The sequence below is a fragment of the Loxodonta africana genome, chromosome 3, assembly GCF_030014295.1.
Source record: "Loxodonta africana isolate mLoxAfr1 chromosome 3, mLoxAfr1.hap2, whole genome shotgun sequence".
NCBI classification, from domain to species: domain Eukaryota; kingdom Metazoa; phylum Chordata; class Mammalia; order Proboscidea; family Elephantidae; genus Loxodonta; species Loxodonta africana.
The window spans coordinates 111,130,544-111,152,558 of record NC_087344.1 but is presented as its reverse complement, the minus strand read 5'-3'; the positions used below and the strand labels follow the sequence as shown (position 1 = coordinate 111,152,558).

Genomic DNA, 22,015 nt, shown 5'->3' with positions numbered 1-22,015 from the left:
AGGCCCCCCCCCCCCAGTGAACTCCACTCAGTTTTAATTTCTGATTTTCTCATAAAAATACTTTTACTTTTGTTGGGATAGGCCAGATTCTTCTGGGGTCCCATCTACTACTTTTACTTAGTAAAGTAACCTACATGTCATTTATAAGGATCTTCTAACAGCTTGCCATGTCCAACCTAGACTTGGGGGCCTGGTTCAAAGCTATATTGTATACTCCAAATGTTCTTCATTATTGCCTTGAGCCATAGATTGTTTCTTTTGTGTCACGGATGAGAAGGGCAATAATTAGACTTCTTTATTAAGGATATTTTGTGATTAACTTGTCGTTGAGTAAAGGATCCTGGTGGTACAGTGGTTAAGCACTCAGCTGCTAACACAAAAATTGTTGGTTCTAACCCACCATCACTCCACAGGAAAAAGATGTGGCAGTCCACTTTGTAAAGATTTACAGCCTTGGAAACCCTATGGGGTAGTTCTACTCTGTCCTGTAGGGTCGCTATAAGTGGGAATCAACTCCATGGCCAACAGGTTTGGTTGCTGGCTGAGTAATGACTATTGAAAACAGAAAGTGCCCTTTGTGTACAGACCATGCCAGAGACTGCCATGCTACCTAGATACACAGTTACTGTGACTTCACAACAAAATATCCTCTCAATAGAGAAGGCTCAATTACAAGGAACTAACCTGATAAATGTGAACTGCTTGGCAGATAACTTTCAAAAAGTGCCAATAAGCTAGCTTTTACAGCTAATCCCCTCAAGTATGGGTAGGATCTAATAGACACATGTCTCTTTTTGGACTGCAAGAACACTGATGATTTCCAGCTCCACCACTCATTATATAAAGCATATAAAGCAAATAGCCTCTGGTCTGGAATTAAGGTTCTCCTTTAGCCTCATGGAGCCCTGGCAGTGCAGTGGTTAAGAGCTACAGTGTGCTATGTGCTAACCAAGAAGTTGGCATTTAGAATCCACCAGCCACTCCTTGGAAACTCTGTAGGGCAGGCCTACTCTGTTCTGTAGGGTTGCTTTGAGTTGGAAATTGACTCCACGGCAATGGGTTTTTTTTTTTTTTTCCTTTTGAGCCTTATGGCATAGCCATGGCTATACTAGCTGAATAAATTCATTGATAGCCATATCCTGCCTGCTTCTGTGTATCATACCAGCTTAACACTTCATCCCTAGCAGACATCCTTGAACCTGATTTTCCACCTCCTTTTATGTTTTTTTTTTTGTATGTACTCAACTTTTGTCAGACTTATTTGCTAGGTTCCTCTTCTTTAGCCTGATTTCTGCTCCTAGTTCTTTGTAAGGTGGACCTATTAAATTGGTTGGCATGTCCAGCAGGACTGATAATGTAGTTTATATTTTTGGAGTTAAAGTTCATTAAAATGTATTTGCAATTCTCAAGTTACCATGGCTAGATTCTTACTAAAAAATTTTCTAAGGCAATATGTTGACACAAAGTCATATTAAATTGTGTCTATTGAATATTGTTTAAGAATATTGAATATTGTTTAAGAATGTTGGTTACTGGATTTACCTAAAGAATGTTATCTATGAGCTTAGAAAAATATCAGCACTGTTGATGTGGAAAATTACATCTAAGAATGTAAAAATTCATAAATTGTCAATAGCAATTAAAGTAATTAACTGTTGGTCTTTTCAATTTCTTTTCTACTTAGTAGTCTTTACATACCATATTTTTATGCCAATAATGCCTATTTTCTACTTTGGTTGCCAACTGCCCCTATGAGATGTTTTTGTAAGTGCCACTATGTCAATTTTTGTACATGTTGCTATAAAAGAATTATCACAGTATGCTTTCAAAATACTTGAGGTGGGGTGTGGGGGAGTTGAGGGCATGGTTGGCAAACAAACGTAGAAGGCACATGTTATTTGTATAAAAATGCGATATATACAATATATTTTTTTAGAAATTTATATAATGTGAATGTTATATATACTTCTTCAGCATAGTTTTTAATTTCACTTCCTTTTTTGTGTGTCTTCTTTTCCTGTCTCCTCTTCTTCTTTATTCACTTTCGTCCTCCCTGAGCTTCAAGTTACCCAAATACATAACCCAGTAGGTTTCCTACCTTATTTTTTTTGATGCTTGTGTAACACAAAGTATATACAGATATAGGGATCATGGCATTGTTTGTTTTATAAAAATGTAATTATGTTATAAACAGTTTTCTGTTTCTTTTCTCCTTCAAGAAAATCTTGTTGAGGTCATTATTTTAACGACTTTATGGTATTGGCATACTATTATTTGTTCAATTTCCACACTGTGGATGAATTTTTATTTTTTCTAATCCTTTTTTTTTTGTTTGTTTTTTGGTCACTACAAACAAAGCTAAAGTCCACCTTATAAATTAAGTAATTCACTTGACAGTTGTTTTCATATGTGGTGTAAACCAGAAAGTCTAATTCCATTTTATTTCAGATAGATCACCAATTGTATCATTGACATCTATTAAATAATTCACCTTTTACCACTGATTTGAAATACCAACTTTATCATATTTTAAATTCTTATACACACTGAGATGAATTTCTGACTTTATATTTTGTTCCACTGACCTTTTTTTTCTTTTTTAGTTTTATGTAATACCAAGGGACTCCTTACTGGATTACAGTTCCTAATAAGTTCTGATATCTGATGTGGCTATTACCATTCTTTTATTTTTCTCATATAACCCTTAAGACTATTTTATCCAATTCAGAATCCTTTGAGATTCTAAGTGGAATTAGGGTAAGTGAATACTGAATTTCAATAATGAATTATTTGGGGAGAAATAGCATTGTTATGATATTAAATTTTCCTGTATAGGAAATGATACGTCTTTTCATTTATTCAGATCTTTTATGTCCTTCAGTAAGAGTTTATAGCTTTTTAAATGAGCATTATGTCTTTCTTACTAAATTTATTCCTAAGTATTACTTGCTTTTGTTGTTATTAGTAATAGAATATTTATTTTGGTTTCTTATTATCAGTGCTTTTTTTCTAGAATAGAAAAAAATTGATATTCATATATTTATTTTGTCCCCAATTATCTTGCCAACACCATTATTCATTTTAGGAGCATATTAGGATGTGAATTTGCTAAGTGTACACAAGTATGATTGTATGGTCAGCAAAAAATATGACTACTAATATCTATTATCCCTACTTGGATTCATAAGTCAGACAGATCTGTCTTTGAATTGCTCATCTACCTTTAATATCGGTGCAATATTGGGCAAATATCTCGACCCCCTTAAGTCTCATTTTCCTCATTTATTAAATGGGAACTGATAATGGTATCTATATTATAGTGATGCCAAGTGGATTAGATACATTGAAAAATATAAGGTACTTTAGTACCGTGCCTGGCAGGTATGAAACACTGTGAAATGATAGCTGCTATTATTATTATAGCTGCTGAAGAACTGATGAGACAGAGATCCAATTTAAGGAGTAAATGTAAATTGTCCAGAAATAAGCCTTCATAACAATTTTGGTTTTTAATGTAGAATAAATGCAAAGTTTTAAATGGGTAAGCTAGAAAAAAGATTGGATTCTTTCTCTGGGTAGCAACAGATTCTCCAGGCAATGTGGAATAAAAAATGATCCAAACTAAAAGTACAACAGTCATCTGTTTGATAAAATACAGCCCAACAAAGAACAAGTATTTTACCTACAATCTTTGTAAAGTTAAAAAAAAAAAACATAGCAATTAAAAAATAACTTGATCAGAGAATTGATGTCCGTAAAAACAAAGAAAAATCAATGCAAAACAGAATGGTAAATTAAATGTTGTAAATTGTGAGGATGCACTTGAAAAGAGAATTGAGTTCATAAATTGGTTGTAGTAGAAATATATAGATTCAGTGAAAATGTCTGCTCACATCATTTCGTTCAATTTAACTTATTGACACAGAAAGATTAATAGTTTCTTCAAGTATTAACACATCATATTAAAATTTGAATTAATTGGTGTAGGTTCTTTAGAAAAGTTTTTTTTTGTTTGTTTAGAATGGGTCAAGAAAGAACACCTCACATTTATCAGTTTAAAGAAACTTTTCCCCATATATTTGAATTTCTTTCTGAACTTTGCTAGGTCTTAGATAAAAGTATTAAATTTAGAAGAATGTTGACAACGTTTACTTTTTCATAATTTAGCTAAGAAAAGCTTCCCCCAAAATGATTCACACTTGTCGATTAAAGAGTATCAGAATCCAGTAACCCTGACTGCCAATACAGAAGATAAAAGCAAATAAAAATTCTTGACTCAGCTTATAATAAAGGCCTTTACTAACCTAAATCAGAAGACAGAATATTTAGATCAGCTATCAATAACATTAGATTTGCAGCTCATGGCTGAATATTACAGTTTTGATTTCACATATGTAATAAATCTATAGGTTAAAAAAAAAAAATACATAAGAAAAGCTACTGAATGAACATTAATCTGAATCATCCAGAAATCACACTGCACATATTTTATTGTCTGTAAACTGAAAGTGTTTGCATTTGTCATCATTTTAACTGCTGTAAATAATCCAAATTGTCAATTCTAGTACATTTGTTATGGTGTTCTTCATAGATATGTATAGTATATACTGAGCCACTCTCAGCAGAAATACACAGTATTATGGGTTGTATATAAAGCAGGGTATTTGGATTGATCTAGCCAAACTCTTGGAGGGGGGGTGGATTTGCAGAGGGAGGGAGATTGTTTCTGTTTTTGAATAATGACGCTCATTTTCCCATCTACTCTTGGAGCAGAGGGCGCAATTTATAGTTGCAAGTGCATTAGTTAAAGTTTACCCTTCCCATATCTCTACAGAAAGTATATCTTCACTTGCCTTAACCCAGTGCTTACCTTATTAGTGTCATTTTCTATTAAACACCTGATTAGAATATAAATGCAATCCAGTCCAAATCTTACATCCCTTATTTCTTGTATTAAGGAGTTCTTTGTTAGATATCAACTCAGAAACTCAGCTAAAGTGCATTTTTTTTTTTTATGTTGACGGAAAACAATTACACCCTCCTTATGAAAAAGAGCAGGAAATTATGTTGCTTATTCAAAGCTCTGTTGGGGCAGGATCATCATTCAAGTGGCTCTCTTCTGTCTATGGCATAGAATCAGGAAAAAGGTCCTTTGCTAAATCTTTTCCTTTTCCCCTACGGAAATATTACATGCTCTCATTCCTAACGGGGAAGATCACTAAAAAAAGAGTTGCAGTAGGGGAGAATTGGATTATTAAATTAAGTCAAGCATAGAACTACTTCTTAAATTCTTATCAGTTCAAATGGTTTATTTTAAACAGATGTTCTTAATTTTTGTGTTCTTTACAGGTTTTCATAGACTATAAAATCTCATGGCACATTTTGGAAGTATTAAAAGACTCATGTCAACATGAAACAAGCCAGCAATAATTCAATGCAACAGCTATGATAGTATAATATCACATAATATTTATGAAAGCATCCATAACATTAAATTATTTCTGTATTCGTCCTTCTGTACTTTTTGGTTGTTTGAATTATACTGCTTGCTGCCTTTAAAAAAAAACCTTTACCTGGACTAAAATATATTCAGGAAAAAAGCTACCACTTGCTTCAATAAGCATGCCATCTTCCTCTGGTACTGGCTTGACTTTTTACATCCTTCTGAACTTTTATTCACAGCATACTGTAACCTTTTCTCCCCAGTACCACAGCCCCCACTCAGGGAATCTTTTTCCTGATACTCACTGCCATGACAATATGAACGAGCAGTTGTAGCAAAACTAACATTCTTCACGTAAACTGGAATTTGGAGGCATGCTTGTGAAGCATTCGAGGGGTTCCCATATTCCACAGCATTCTAGATAAGAACAACACTTCTAAATTGGCAGGAAATTATTCTAAAGGATTCAAAACTGATCTTTGTATGATTTACATAACTATTCAGAAAATAACAGTTTTATTTAAAATAAAAAAATCTCTGAAAACATCATTAAAATAGCTTGTAGTTTAACATATGTAATTAAAAATACTTTGAATAAAATAAGTTAAAACTATTATGTATATATAAAAATTAGTATGTATATATAAAATATATACATAACATATATATATATATACATATATGTTATGTATATATTTTATATATACATAATAGATTATAACCCTGGCTTAAAACATGCTATTGCATTTACTATTAAATAAGTACACAAATAATAAGGAAAGTTAAATATTTGACCTTAAAAATATCATAAAATGTGTGTTATCAAATACCAAAAATAACAAGTCTCCACTGTCCACAGAGCTAACAAAAAAAATACTTAATTTGATATTATTTGAACATTGTTTCTAACAATAAAGAAAAGCATTTTTCTTCAGTCACAATAAGGACCCATTCTGTCTACTTAAAGCTTTGACTAAATCATTATGACTTGGATAAGTATGGCAGATTTCAGTACTGAGAAGACCAGAAGCACAAAGTCTGATTTGGAGTGTGGCAAAGAATGGTGCACATACAGTACTGCCTTGCCACAAATATGCTAAAGGTGTTTTGTTAGAACTTCTGAACCCAAGGTAAAATATGTTAAAAAAAAAAAAAAAAATGACATTTATTTCTTCATGAGCAAAGCAGGATACCAGGCATTGAGGAGGAAGAATAATATAAAAAGGACTCAAGGGACAGTTTGTCAGGAAGTGGAGGTCAGAAAGTTCAGGAAATGCACCATGGATACTTGCTCCATGAACAATCTAGTGCAAACATCTTGTGACTCATGGCTTAGTATTGATTCTAATGTCAGTACTTTGGCTCCCTGAGCAGCTGTTTTCTGAATCCTGCTGTGTAAGCAGACAAAGCAAGGGCAGAACTGGTAAACTTGAACCCAGAATTGTGAATGTTTTTATTGTATAAATGCTGTTAATATTTTTTTTAACAATAAACAAAAAGTAAAAAAAGAAACAACAAATCAAATAAAACCAAACCAAAACCAAAAAAAAAAAAAAGGCTTGAACCAAGAGACCTTGCCAAAATTCCCAGTTTAAAGGTTTAAAAAGAGAACATACACTTTTCAGCGTGGTAATGTTGGCGTAGTCTAAACAGATACAGCACGTTCTCGCTGAATTTCCCTTTATCTTGAGCGCTAACTTCTGTAATACTTGAGTCTCTCTGAGAAGCTTCTTTTTTGTTCCCTCCCTCTGTAACCTTCATCACCACTTCTGTTTACTTGCATCAACCATGCACTATTTGGTGCAATATACATATTGTATTATATATAATGCCTAGTACCTATGAGAAACAAATTCGGAGAGGCTAAACGACTTGTTCTGGGGTATGCAGCTGCTAAGGGGTGAATGCAATTTGAATTCATGTTTGCCCCCACTCTGAAGCCCAATACTCTTCCACCTGGCCATGATGCTGCTCCTTCTCCTGATGTAGGTGTGGAACCATAATTTGAGTTAAGGGAAAAGAACTAGATTTTATTTTGCAAATTTAAAACAAATTCTCAATAGCACTATAAAACTTTTTTACATACTGGAATATTTTCGAAATACGTTTGTTGCTGTTGTTAGGTGCCGTTGAGTCAGTTCCGACTCACAGTGACACTATGCACAACAAAACGAAACACCGCCCGGTCCTGTGCCATCCTTACAATCGTTGTTATGCTTGATCTCATTGTTGCCATCACTGTGTAAATCCACCTCGTTGAGGGTCTTCCTCTTTTCCGCTGAACCTGTACTCTGACAAGTATGATGTCCTTCTCCTGGAACTGATCCCTCCTGACAACATGTCCAAAGTATGTAAGATGCAGTCTCTCCATCCTTGCTTCTAAGGAGCATTCTGGTTGTACTTCTTCTAAGACAGATTTGTTCCTTCTTTTGGCAGTCCATGGCATATTCAATATTCTTCACGAACACCACAATTCAAAGGCATCAACTCTTCTTCGGTTTTCCTTATTCATTGTCCACCTTTCACATACATATGATGCAATTGAAAATACCATGGCTTGGGTCAGGTTCACCTTAGTCTTCAGGGTGACAACTTTGCTCTTCAACACTTTGAAGAGGTCCTTTGCAGCAGATTTGCCCAGTGCAATGCATCTTTTGATTTCTTGACTGCTGCTTCCATGGCTGTTGATTGTGGATCCAAGTAAAATGAAATCCTTGACAACTTCATTCTTTTCTCCGTTTATCATGATGTTGCTCATTGGTCCAGTTGTGAGGATTTTTGCTTTCTTTATGTTGAGGTGTAATCCATACTGAAGGCTATAGTCTTTGATCTTCATTAGTAAGTGCTTCAAGTCCTCTTCACTTTCAGCAAGCAAAGTTGTATCATCTGCATAACGCAGGTTGTAAATGAGTCTTCCTCCAATCTTGATGCCCCGTTTTTCTTCATATAGTCCAGCTTCTCCTATTATTTGTTCAGCATACAGATTAAATAGGTATGGTGAAAGAATACAACCCTGACACACACCTTTCCTGACTTTAAACCAATCAGTATCCCCTTGTTCTGTCCGAACAACTGCCTCTTGATCTATGTAAAGGTTCCTCATGAGCACAATTAAGTGTTCTGGAATTCCCATTCTTTGCAATGTTATCCATAGTTTGTTATGATGCACACAGTCAAATGTCTTTGCATAACCAATAAAACACAAGTAAACATCCTTCTGGTATTCTCTGCTTTCAGCCAGGATCCATCTGACATCAGCAATGATATCCCTGGTTCCACGTCCTCTTCTGAAACCAGCCTGAATTTCTGGCAGTTCCCTGGCAATATACTGCTGCAGCCATTTCTGAATGATCTTCAGCAGAATTTTGCTTGGGTGTGATATTAATGATATCGTTCTATAATTTCCACATTCAGTTGGATCACCTTTCTTGGGAATAGGCATAAATATGGATCTCTTCCAGTCAGTTGGCCAGGAAGCTGTCTTCCATATTTCTTGGCATAGATGAATGAGCACCTCCAGCTCTGCATCTGTTTGTTGAAACATCTCAATTGATATTCCATCAATTCCTGGAGCCTTGTTTTTCACCAATGCCTTCAGAGCAGCTTGTACTTCTTCCTTTAGTGCCATCAGTTCCTGATCATATGCCACCTCTTGAAATGGTTGAATATCAACTAATTCTTTTCGGTATAATGACTCTGTGTATTCCTTCCATCTTCTTTTGATGTTTCCTGTGTCGTTTAATATTTTCCCCATGGAATCCTTCACTATTGCAACTCAAGGCTTGAATTTTTTCTTCAGTTCTTCCAGCTTGAGAAACTCCAAGCGTGTTTTTCCCTTTTGGTTTTCCATCTCCAGCTTTTTGCACATGTCATTAGAATACTTTATTTTGTCTTCTCGAGAGGCCCTTTGAAATCTTCTGTTCAGTTCTTTTACTTCATCAATTCTTCCTTTTGCTTTAGCTGCTTAACACTCAAAAGCAAGTTTCAGAGTCTCCTCTGATGTCCACCTTGGTCTTTTCTTTCTTTCCTGTCTTTTCAGTGACCTCTTGCTTTCTTCATGGATGATGTCCTTGATGTCATTCCACAACCCGTTTGGTTTTCAGTCATTAGTGTTCAATGTGTCAAATCTACTCTTGAGATGGCCTCTAAATTCAGGTGGGATATACTCAAGGTCATATTTTGGCTCTCGTGGACTTGCTCTGATTTTCTTCAGTTTCAGCTTGAACTTGCATATGAGCAATTGATGGTCTGTTCCACAGTGGGCCCCTGGTCTTGTTCTGACTGATGACATTGAGCTTTTCCATCGTCTCTTTCAACAGATGTAGTCAATTTGATTTCTAGTGTTCCATCTGGCGAGGTCCATGTGTATAGTCGCCGTTTATATTGGTGAAAGAAGGTATTTACAATGAAGAAGTCGTTGGTGTTGCAAAATTCTATCATTCGATCTCCAGCATTGTTTCTATCACCAAGGCCATATTTTCCAACTACCGATCCTTCTTCTTTGTTTCCAACTTTCGCATTCCAATCACCAGTAATTATCAATGCATCTTGATTGCATGTTCGATCAATTTCAGACTGCAGCAGCTGATAAAAATCTTCTATTTCTTCATCTTTGGCCCTAGTGGTTTGTGCGTAAATTTGAATAATAGTCGTATTAACTGGTCTTCCTTGTAGACGTATGGATATTGTCCTATCACTGACAGTATTGTACTTCAGGATAGATCTTGAAACATTCTTTTTGACTATGAATGCAATACCATTCCTCTTCGAGTTGTCATTCCCAGCATAATAGACTATATGATTGTGTGATTCAAAATGGCCAATACCAGTCCATTTCAGCTCACTAATGCCTAGGATATCGATATTTATGAGTTCCATTTCATTTTTAATGATTTTCAATTTTCCTAGATTCATACTTCGTATATTTCAGGTTCCAATTGTTAATGGATGTTTGCAGCTGTTTCTTCTTATTTTGAGTCATACCACATCAGCAAATGAAGGTCCTGAAAGCTTTACTCCATCCACGTCATTATGGTCGACTCTACTTTGAGGAGGCAGTTCTTCCCCAGTCATCTTTTGAGTGCCTTCCAACCTGGGGGGCTCATCTTCCAGCACTATATCAAACAATGTTCTGCTGCTATTCGTAAGGTTTTCACTGGCTAATGCTTTTCAGAAGTAGACTGCTGGGTCCTTCTTCCTAGTCTGTCTTAGTCTGGAAGTTCATCTGAAACCTGTCCTCCATGGGTGACCCTGCTGGTATGTGAATACTGATGGCATAGCTTCCAGCATCACAGCAACACACAAGCCCCCACAGTACGACAAACTGATAGACACGTGGGGGTTGGAAATAAGTGTTAGTTTTTTTTTTAAGGGTTTTTATTTTGCTATTAAATTGTTGGAATAGCTTATCTATGCTTTTTTTTTTTTTCCAGAGGAATATTTCCTTCTTTATTACAAAGTTTTCAAACAATAACTTCATTCTACATGACAGTAATAAAGAGATCTGGATTCAGATTCCATCAGGCCATACCAAGTAAGACGGTTTAAAAATAGTTTATGATGTACCAAAAAATTCATATTCCTGTTTTATCTTACTGCTCAGTAATCACAGAGGGAAAAGTCTGTGCATTTCTGTTTGAAAAGTACAGATGGAAAAAAGGGGTCAGAAGATAATAGAATTTTTAGGGAAATTATTTATCCTTGTTTCAATTATATCCCGAGTTCTCAACTCAAACCAAGTCAAAGTAAAACAGAACCATGCCGATTTACATATTTAATACTCATTTTGTGGTTAAAATAGAATAGCAAACATGATTGGATTTTAATGGGAATGACTTTGTGTCATCTATTCAAAACCTTATAAATGGACTATCTGTCAGAAGTTACAAGGTAATAAATTTTACTTACGGCCCAATACTGAATGGTAATCTTTACATTTGATTAAAATATATGCAAAATTATGTAAGATTACTGAATTACTGAAGCAAGAATTTCAGGTCTCTATTTTTTTTTTTTTTATTGTTAATGTAAAATCTAATAGCTATTCACTGCCCTAAATCAATTGAGCTCCTATTTCCTACCTGCTTTTCTCAAAAAAAAAAATTTTTTTTTTCTTTTTTTCTCCCACAGTTTGCTTAGTTTCCTTTCTGCTTCCATTTTGAATTAAACTCTTTCAAGCTGTTTCTTTCTATGACAATCCGAACACTTATTTCAAGTGCAAAATTTTTTTAATCAGGCAATATATCTAAACAAACAAAAAGGGTGCTAAGTTCTTAATGATAACTCAAGTAGAACAGAATTCCATTAAAATATGGCTTATTTAACAAATTCAGATAAATCACAAGTCAGGTAATGCTTCCTTCAGTACAACTACGGATTACACAACATATCATTTATTAGGTTCTTTTTTTTTCCACGATACCAGTCTTATCAGGGTGATTTTCAGTAGTCGCATTTGGACATCAGGGCTGACTTCAAGATTTTATAAACATTCCGAAGCAGAGTGAATATGTTGCTGTCAGGTGCCTTAGAGTTGCCTCTGACTCATAGCAACACTGAATTATAGAACAAAACGTTGCCTGGTCCTGTGCCATCTTCACAATCATTGCTATGTTTGAGCCTGTTGTTGCGGCCACTCTATCAACTGAATGCCTCTAGTAAGTTATAAAAACTTGGGTAAACAATATCTATGGCCTATTATAATCACATTATGTATACTCCAATACAAACTGTTTTAAGTTATTTGCTTCCCAGGCAACATTTGGCAACGTAGGAGAGGCCATATTGCCCCCCAATACACAGTACCTTCAACATTTCTTTCTTTAGGACACATTTCCATTTTACGTATTACAGAAATTCAGTCCACACGAAAAAAAGGAGTATGCCAAATTTTCGTATAGGGAAACATAATCTAAGAATACACCCAGAATTGACATTTATATTTTCAGTTAAAATTTATCATACATTAAATTTGCGAATTTAAAAAAAGTAAATAAATGAAGCCAATGGATAAACAGTAGTGTCAGTTTAAGCTATGCCATCATATTGTCAACATTTTTTTAAAAACTAAGGGTATCAACAAGAATTGGACATACACAGTGTGCTCTCTCCAAGGGTAGTGATTAGTGGAATGACTAAAAGTTATGCAAGTGGAATGAGAAGACAAAAAATGTACATTATGCCTGGCTTATTAATTTTTTAAAGAGTCATCTGCAATCAACAAGTTATTTAATGAGAAAATATCAGAAAGCTGACTGATATTCATTTCTAGTCCCAACAATCAATCAAGTATTCACCAGGTGCCCATCCAGTGCTCAGCATTGTTCTAGGCACTGAGGCACATCCTTCCATCCTGCACTGCCCCTTCATTCAGTGAGCATTCTCTGAGAACCTGCCTTATGTCCCACAGTGCTGCCAATAAGTAGGATATAGTTTATCACTTTAAAAAAGGTTCACAGTCTTCTTGGGCATATACTCATAGACAAAAACTCTAATATAATGCAGTAAATGCTATGATAGATGAATATGCAAAATGCTATGTTGATGAAGAGGAAGGAATAAACTGTGTTTGAAAACAATTTATAGAGAAAGTGACACTTGGATTGTATTTTAAGGATTCATAGTGCATGGAAAAGCAGAGAAGGACAAATAAAGCATTACTTCCTCATCCTCTCCTAGTCTCACTTCCCTCTACCTTCTATCTTAGATTTTGTAGTTCCAGTCTACAGCCTTTCTGGTGTAAACAGCCTAAGTTCCTTTGCCCCTCTCCTCCTCTATCCAGCTTGCCTGGCAATACCCAGCCAACTGTCTCCTTCTTCCAAGCCTGTGCCCAACTATCTTGACTGTTTCTGAAGAAAATTCCTTAACTCTGCTGAAAGGATTTTCTTCACATACATAACCTGAAATGTCATGGGCACTCAACACTGCCAGATGACTCCAAAACATCTCCCTAGGATAAGAACTTTTCTACCTCTGAGACATTAGAAGGATCCCTGATTCTAAGGCCACATTTTCCACTTGTGCTCTGCATTCCATTCCATTCCATCACTTATTTCATGAAGCATTTGTTCTTGAAATTATTTCCTTTTGCTTCTGCCTCTCTTTCTGTCAACTGGATCAATTCCATTAACTTTCAAATATACTTTAGTATCATCCATCCTAAAAACTCTTCCATGACATCAGGCCCCCCTCCAGTTGCTACCCACTTTTCACTGTGCCATTACATAGTAAAATGCTTGGAGGAGTTGTCTGTCCTTGCCATCTGCTTTTGTTAATCACTATTCTTTCCTGAACCACTCTAATCAGGCCGCATATAATACACCATTGAAATAGCTCTTATTAAGCTCTTACCATTGACACATCTTTTGCTAACATCAATACTCAATTTTTTTTTGTCCTCATTTTTCTTGACTTCTCAGTACTCCTGATACAATTGAGTCCTCTCTCCTTATGAATCATTTCTTTCCTGCACATCCATGGCACTAATCACACTTGGTTTTGCTCTTAACTCTCTGGCTGCTCACTCTCAGGGTCTTTTTCTGGCTCCTCTAACATGCTCAAACTATAAATGTTAAAGCATTCCAAGGTCAATTCTGAGTCCCCGTCTTCTATATTTATATTTTCTCCCTAGGAGACTTCAACCAGTGCCACGATTTTAAATATCATCTATACACTGATGACTCTTAAATTTCTATCTCTGCATCTCCAGAGCATATGATTTATGTATCCAACTGCCTACACTTGATTGTCTGACAGATATTTAAAACTTTCCATTGCCAATATCAAATACCCTCCATCTGCTCCTCTTCAAATTTTCTTCCTGTATTTCCCTCTTACTATACATTCTATGGAAACCCTGGTGGCATAGTGGTTAAGTGCTACAGCTGCTAACCAAAGGATCAGCAGTTCAAATTCACCAGGTGCTCCTTGGAAACTCTGTGGGGCAATTCTACTCTGTCCTAGAGGGTTGCTATGTGTCAGAATCGACTCGACGGCACTAGGTTTGGTTTGGTATGCATTCTATCAGCAAAGCTTTTCTACCAAAATGGATCCCAAGTCTGACCACTTACCATCTCCACAGCCACAATCCCAGACAAAGCAAAAATCATTTCTTGTCTTCACTGTTACAGTGAGCTCTTAATTACTGTCCCTCTTCCAGTTTTTGCTTTCCTATAACCACTTCTCTGCAGAGCAGCCAGACTGTTTGTAAAACATAGATGAAATCACATGTGTCTATTGCTCAAGTTCTCAAACGTCTTCTCACTACAATCAGAACATAATCTAAATTATTAAACGTGGCTCATGAGGCACTTCATTATCTTGCTCCACCTGCTTCTCTGGAGTCATCTCATACTCCTTCACCCCTTGCTCACCATGTTCCAGCTACACTGACAATTTTGGTTTTCAAACACATCAACCTTGCTCCTATCGCAAGTATTTTACACCTGCTATTCTTGATTGTTCTTCTTCCAGAAGGCCACATTATTCTCATCTTTCAGATCTAAATACAAACATTCCCTCTTGGCAGAAGACTTTCCTGACCAGCGGAGCCAAAAAAGAACCTAAATGTTTCTATATCACTTCACCCTGTTTTGTTTATAGCAATTACATTTCTTATCCATTTATTTATGTGTTTATTGTCTGTCTCCCTCCTCCGGAATGGGAAGTCATTGAAGGATAGAAAATCTACTTCTATTGTTCATTGATATATCCTTATCCCCTAGAATCATATCTCACACATATTAGGCACATTGCAGGTGCTCATTTAAACATTAAAAAAAAAAAAGCTGACTCATTCATTATATGAAGTGAGAACTTATTAGTAAATGTACAAATGTGCACACCTGCAAGTCATATTCAAGGAATTAAGCAATGTGTAATGAGAGGGAAGTGGTAGGCGGCAGACCGTGAAGGAACTTGAATGCCATGTTGAGAGGTTTAGATTTTATTGTATGAATAATGGGAAGCCAAATATTTTTCGTTTTACAACCTTTCTTAAATAGAGCCTTTAGGTATGAACTTTTTCTCTTATAAAACTGAAGTCTATAAACATATTTTAAAATAATACACATTTAGGTGGATCTAGTAATTTAAAAAATACTCTTGAAGATTCTATTTAGAATAAGAAATGCTCTCCCTTTTTCTGTTGGAAATTGCATGGGACATTTAAGCAAAATGAAGTTATTGCTTTTAAAAAGCTATTTAATTTAGAAATGTTTCATTATAATATTTAAAGTCAATAGCCTTAATGACTTTTTTAATTTACTTAAAACAGTACATTTTTTCTTAAGTGCCACTTAAGTTTTCCTAGAGAATGAATTATTTTTACTCTTTAACCAATTCATGTAGCATAATATTTTCTATTCCATCTTTTTAGAGTGAATATAAATCTATACAACAAATGTTTGATAAGAGTCACAATATTTTCTTCTGATTGATTTTATTTCTAAACTTGCTCATAAAATTATGGGGAAGTTATTTTATAACTAGAAATTATTGTTAAATTGCTATTATGTACTAAATGTGAGTTGAAATATTATATTAAAGTACTACATGAAGTGATTGAAGCAATCGATGGCTAACTGAAAGGTCTGTGGTTCAAAACGCTAGCGGCTCCTTGGAAGAAAGATGGGGCAGTCTGCTTCCATACTTATAGCTCTGGAAACCCTGTGGGGCCGCTATGAGTTGGAAGCCACTCAACAGCAACGTGATTAACGCACTGAATGAAGTTCAAATTTAGAGAAAAGGAATAGAAATACAAGGCACTCAAGTAAAGGTTTGGGGTCCTTTTGAGTATAAAATGTAAAACTAAGTGTAAAGGAGTCAGTAGTTAGGCAAGGAAGAAGTCATACTTTTTAAAGCCATTAAAGGGCAAGCTAAAATTTTGTGTTACCAAAAAGAAATATTAAATATGCTTCTGAGGAAACTGTCACAAAGTTAATACGTTATGTGAATTTTTGTTTTTAATATTGCTCAGGCACTGATCTTAAATGTCAGGAAAACTGTAGTAACTATAACAATTTATTCCTCTTGCATCTGCTCAACAGAAAATCAAGCCTTTTTCATTTATATTTTGCATATTGAAAGACATGAATTAACGCTAACTTGCTTTAACTAAAAGGTCAGAGGTTTGAACTCACCAGCCACTCAATGGCGGAAAGATTTGGCAATCAGCTTCCTTAAAGATTTCACCTCGGAAACCCTTGGGGCAGCTCTACTCTGGCCTATAAGTTCTCTACAAGTTGGAATCAACTCAATGGCAACCGGTTTGGTATTTTGGGTTTTAAGCATAGATGAGAGTGGAAAAATGAAGAAAGCAGAAAATCTTGACAGTCAGATACATTCTTCTGTTTTAGTATGTCTTATCCAATTAACTTTCAGTAATAAGGGAGTTTGTGAAGAGTGCTTTTTAAAAGTATAAACCAAAACTTGGGTGGCATGGAAATCACTCAAAATGCTGAGACACAATTTTTTTTCTTCACTTACCAAAATACTATTGAGAGGTCCTGGTGAAAATCAATTCATAAATGCTTGTTTAGTGTTCACTGTTGCTGAGGTTGTGACATTACAAAATCCATAACTGAGGAAGCAAAGGCACACAGCCTAGAAATTCCTTACTTGACAGTTGGACTATAGAGCTGGAGCTTCAGACAATATATTCAAGATGACAAACACTGATACACATACACACACACACACACACACACACACAATTACGCTTGTTAGATTTCTAACTCATTCTATAATTAGATCAAAATTTCTATTGAAATTTTGCATTGAATAAACTCTAGAGGAATATCTAAGCTACCACTCTGATAGCAGGATATATGGCTAATTTGATGGAGAAAGTGATGAGAAAGTTAAGAGTTGATTAGGAGTTTTCCAGACAGAAAAGGAGAAGGTCCCAAGGAAAGATGCTTGGAGTTGTAAAGGTGGGTTGTATTTTTTTTTGTTTGTTTTCCAACTGTCAAGTCTCTGGTAGCAGAGAGACTCTGTTAGATGGTGAAAAATCATGGGAGGTAATGAAGTTAGAAAGGTTGAGTCCAAACTATGAAGAGTCTTGACATGTTTGTCTTCCGTAAGCTGTGAGCAGTCATTTCAAGATTTTAAATTGAAATGTGCTATGTTGTGTTTTAGAAAGAAACTTGTGACAACAATATGGAGGATGTATTCAAATAGAGGAAGTGAAGAAGAGGGGAATTGTTGGAGGCTAAGGCAAATACTAAGGATCTCAACTAGGTCAATGACAGTGGTAACGGAAAATAGTACTTAAATGTGGTGTAAATTGATGGCCAATGGATTTGGAGGTACAGTAGAGAAAAGAAAATTGAAATTTCTAATTTCTATGATTAGGTGGATAATAGGAAGCCCAGAATTTCATTTTGTTTGATTTAGTTTGGTTTTGCTATGGAAGTGGTGGGTAGAGGACAGAGAAGAGGATGATTTCAGTTACGACATGTGAGCTTTTCATCTGAGATCTGGCTATTAGAATAAAGAATAGGAATTTAGGTAAGAAGTGCAGTTTGGAAATGAATAGTTGCAATTCACCAACACAAAGGTAATATCTGAGACCATGGGAGTTCACCTGTTCACTAAGTTCTTTGTATATTGTTCTAGCAAAGACTCTGAGACCAAGGTCAATACTGGTATTATGTTTCAGAACATACCTTTAGAAAAAATACTATATTTATATAAAAAAAAAGAAAAAAATAACTTTTTTTTTTATATAGAGACCATAAAAGGAAACAGAGTCATCCACATTAAATTGTTTGAACTTGAAAATCTGAAGCGAATCAATTCATAAAGTATATGACATTACAAATGGTGGATATATGCCTTTCCTGATTGCTTGTTGAGTGTTTTGGTTTATTTTTGTCATATTCTTCACTATCCAAGTTCAATGTTTACCAAAAAAAGGTATCCATTTTGAAATAAAAAAGTCTTTAAAAATAAGTAGCTAGATATTTAGTGACCCTTTTTACATACTTAATTAAAGATGAGAGATAATCATTTGTATAGGATTTCTCACTACATTACTGCTTAAAAAATAAGGTTATATTGGCACCAAACATTATTTTTAAGACTTTATCATTAAGAAAAAATGTGAAAGACATCATTCCCTTTCTGATAAAGATTTTTATGAGACAAAATGAAAAAAAATATGTAACTCCTACAGATCTTCTTTAACACACTCCCAAATTTTCTAAGTGCCAGTGTATACCATTTTGTTTAAAAAATTTCCTAGCTCTAAATGATAGCAAGGCTTGTTTTGAGAAACTATTAACCAAAATATATTTTCCAGCTTAAAGGAGGTAATGAACCTGCAGCATTTTTTATAAATACGGAAACCGAGACTCAAAGAAGTTAAATAACTCATAGATAAGCAGCAATGCCTGAATTCAAAGTAAGGCTGGTCTGACCACAAAGTACACACTCATTTCAGTACATTATGGCTCCTCTCAGGTGAAACAGGACTAAAAGTGCAGGCTAATTATTTCATGAGAGACAAAGTCGTGAGCTCTTATGAAACTGGAGCCACAGTGCTTTCAACTTCACTGTTATTTCAGGCAGTTTTCATTCTTTGGTAAACTTAATCACCAGGGATCAGAGTGGTTGTTGACTGAAAGTACTCTGAGAAAAGAAACTTGCATCACCACGGTGTTATTTGGCTTTCTTCCTTCTCCTTAGTTTCTCACTGGACTTGACACTTCCAATAATATTCTCAATCTTAATGTTATGTTGAAAATATTGAAGGTTAAAAAGAAATACGATTAGTTCCCAAGACAGAGAGTTCACAGTCTTTGCTTTTGTGAATCTTTGGAAAGTATAGATTTGGTATTTTAAAAAGGAATCTAATAATTACATTGTTACAATACATAATAATTTATAGAATGCTTTAAAATATATACTGTCATACTTTTTTTTTTAATTGAGAAATATAACACTGGATGAGAGAAAGTAAATACCTAATTATAAATACAGTTCTCTAAAACCAGAGGGCACTAATATGCTAATATGGGTACCCTTAGTTAGCTAGCTTGTCATATTATCACTTTTGATAAAGATAACCTAGAATGAGTATGGTACCATGGGTTCAGCAAAAACAACACACCTTGTAAATTGGTATACTTTGGTAAAAACATACAGTACCGTGATTATAAAAACACATTATATTCAATTATGTACTACAGCCACAAAATCAGTTAATAGAAATAGAAACACTATACAGCTACTCGGCAAGCTGTTCTTGACAATGGGGATTTTTTGCTATAATGACACTAAAGAACCTATTGATGTAGTTTACTGAAATAACAAGTAAAGTGTCATAATGCCAAATGAGATAAATTCATTAAAAGGATGCTGAAATGGGAATTGAAAATGGCTTAATGACACCTATCCAGCTGAGAATACCTATTGATTGATAAAAATTACACTTACAATGATAACTGGTAGTAACACTGACACCAAAGGAAGAGAAACACAAGTGCATTATATTTTAGATAAGTCTACCAATGATAATCAAACCCAAAATCAAACCCGTTACTGTTCAGTTGACTCCGACACATGGTGCTCATAGGACAGAGTGGAACTGCCCCATAGGGTTTCCAAGGAGCGGCTGGTGGATTTGGATTTTTTGTTAGCAGCCGTAGCTCACCATAGCTCTTACCCACTGCACCACCAGGGTTCCATGATGATAATATTCAAAAAGAGTAAATGAACTTACATGAAAATTAAAAACATGTTATTTAGAAATGAATATTTTAGAAGTTTTAGAAATAATTACAGAGTATTAATTGTCATTCAAGGTAGGAGAAAATACTTAATACATATATTATATACGTAGAATCTGATTTTTATAAATATTTAATATTTATAAATATTTAATATTTTATTAAAATGCTGATTTTTAATAAATATTTAAGCATCTTGGCACATCAATGCAAACTCTCCTCTCGATAATCTACAAGTAGTTCAGAAATGAAGCTGATAATTTTTCTTATTAATAGAGTTTTTTATTTTTTAAGAATTCATCTTTGAAAATAGCTTTTTAAAATAAATTTTTATGTTGAAACAATCATTAACTTATAAATATGTTCAAATAACTTTTTTTGTGAACCAATTAAGAGTAAATTGCCAACCTGTTACCCTATCATCTACAATACTATACAGTGTATTTCTTACAAATAAGAACGCTTTCCTATGTTTCCACTGTAAAAACTAAACCACTTGCCATGGAGTTGTTTTTGACTTATGGTAACCCCATGCCTGTCAGAGGAGAACTGTACTCCACAGAGTTTTCAATGGCTGATTTTTTTTTTTTTCAGGAAGTTGATCACCAGGCCTTTCTTCTAAGGTGCCTCTGGGTGGTCTCGAACTTCCAAACTTTTTGTTAGTGGCCAAACATGTTAAATATTTGCACTACCCAGGGACTCCATGTCCAGATATAATGTATCGATGCCTTCTGTGAGTATATGTGCATTGGTGCAGGTCTTTAGACATTCACAGAGGGGTAATACCGTAGGGTTTTGAACCTTTATTTTAGGGAGAAAATTACTTACTAAAGGCAACTATGTTTAAGGAATAAAATCATGCAAATAATACACCGTCAATTAGTTCTCAAGCAAGTCTTGTTTAGTATTTTCAAATTATCTGGAATATTTATACAATTTGTACATTCAGATATTTTTCCTTAAAATTATTCCTTAATGATTGTTATTAAGGAGAGTACAAAAAAGTTTTATATGATAATGAAACAGGTGGGAACAAACTTGCCATGTTTAGGAGGAAGACTAGTATAGCTGAAGAGTTCTGGAAAAATGGGAAAATTGTACCAAGATAAGGTCTTCCGTGAATTTTATTTGTGTGAGTCAGCTTCTTAAACCTGAGGCATTATTCTGGTTCACTGTTGAAATTGAATTTCTAGACCTGAAGTGCTAAGGACCAGACCTGGTGTGGTGGGGAACCCTATGATGGCCTCCTCGTGATCCTTCACGCCTGGCATTCACTCTTATGCAGTCCCCTCCCACATTGTACCAGGTTTGGTCTATGTGACCAGTAGCATATGGCAGAAGAGACGGCGTGGCACTTCCAAGATTACATTATAAAATGTTTGGCTTTTGTCTTGGGCACTCTTGCTCTTTCTCTCAGATCACTTGCTCTGGGGGAGGCAAGCTGCCAAGTTGTGAGTAGCCAGATGGAGAAGCCCACGTGGCAAGGAACCAAAGCTTCCAGCCCATAACCAGTGAGAAACTGAGAACTGCCAACTACCACCTAAATGAAATTGGAAGCCAATTTCCCAGCCAAGTCAAACCTTGATATGATTGCAGCCTAGCCGACAGCTTGACTCACGAGACACCCTGAGACAGACCTACTCAGCTAAATCGCTGCTGGATTCCTGACCCTCAGAAACTCTTACACACACACACAAAAAGTAAATAAATGAATAAGACTGTTCTCCTTGTCACCCAGCATTCATCTGAGGGCTGTCTACCATTCCACGTTTTCTGACTATTCCTAAAAAAACACAGTTAAGAGAATAATTCTGCTATGAGAAAAATTGTATCATGGAATCTA

At 35.2% G+C, this 22,015-nt stretch overlaps 1 protein-coding gene across 1 annotated transcript in view; it reads right to left on the bottom strand.

Annotated features, from left to right (window-relative positions):
- The window catches only part of LOC135230739 (leucine-rich repeat-containing protein 7-like), a 197,501-nt gene that overhangs the window by 87,589 nt on the left and 87,897 nt on the right, over positions 1 to 22,015 (bottom strand). The window lies entirely within an intron of this gene.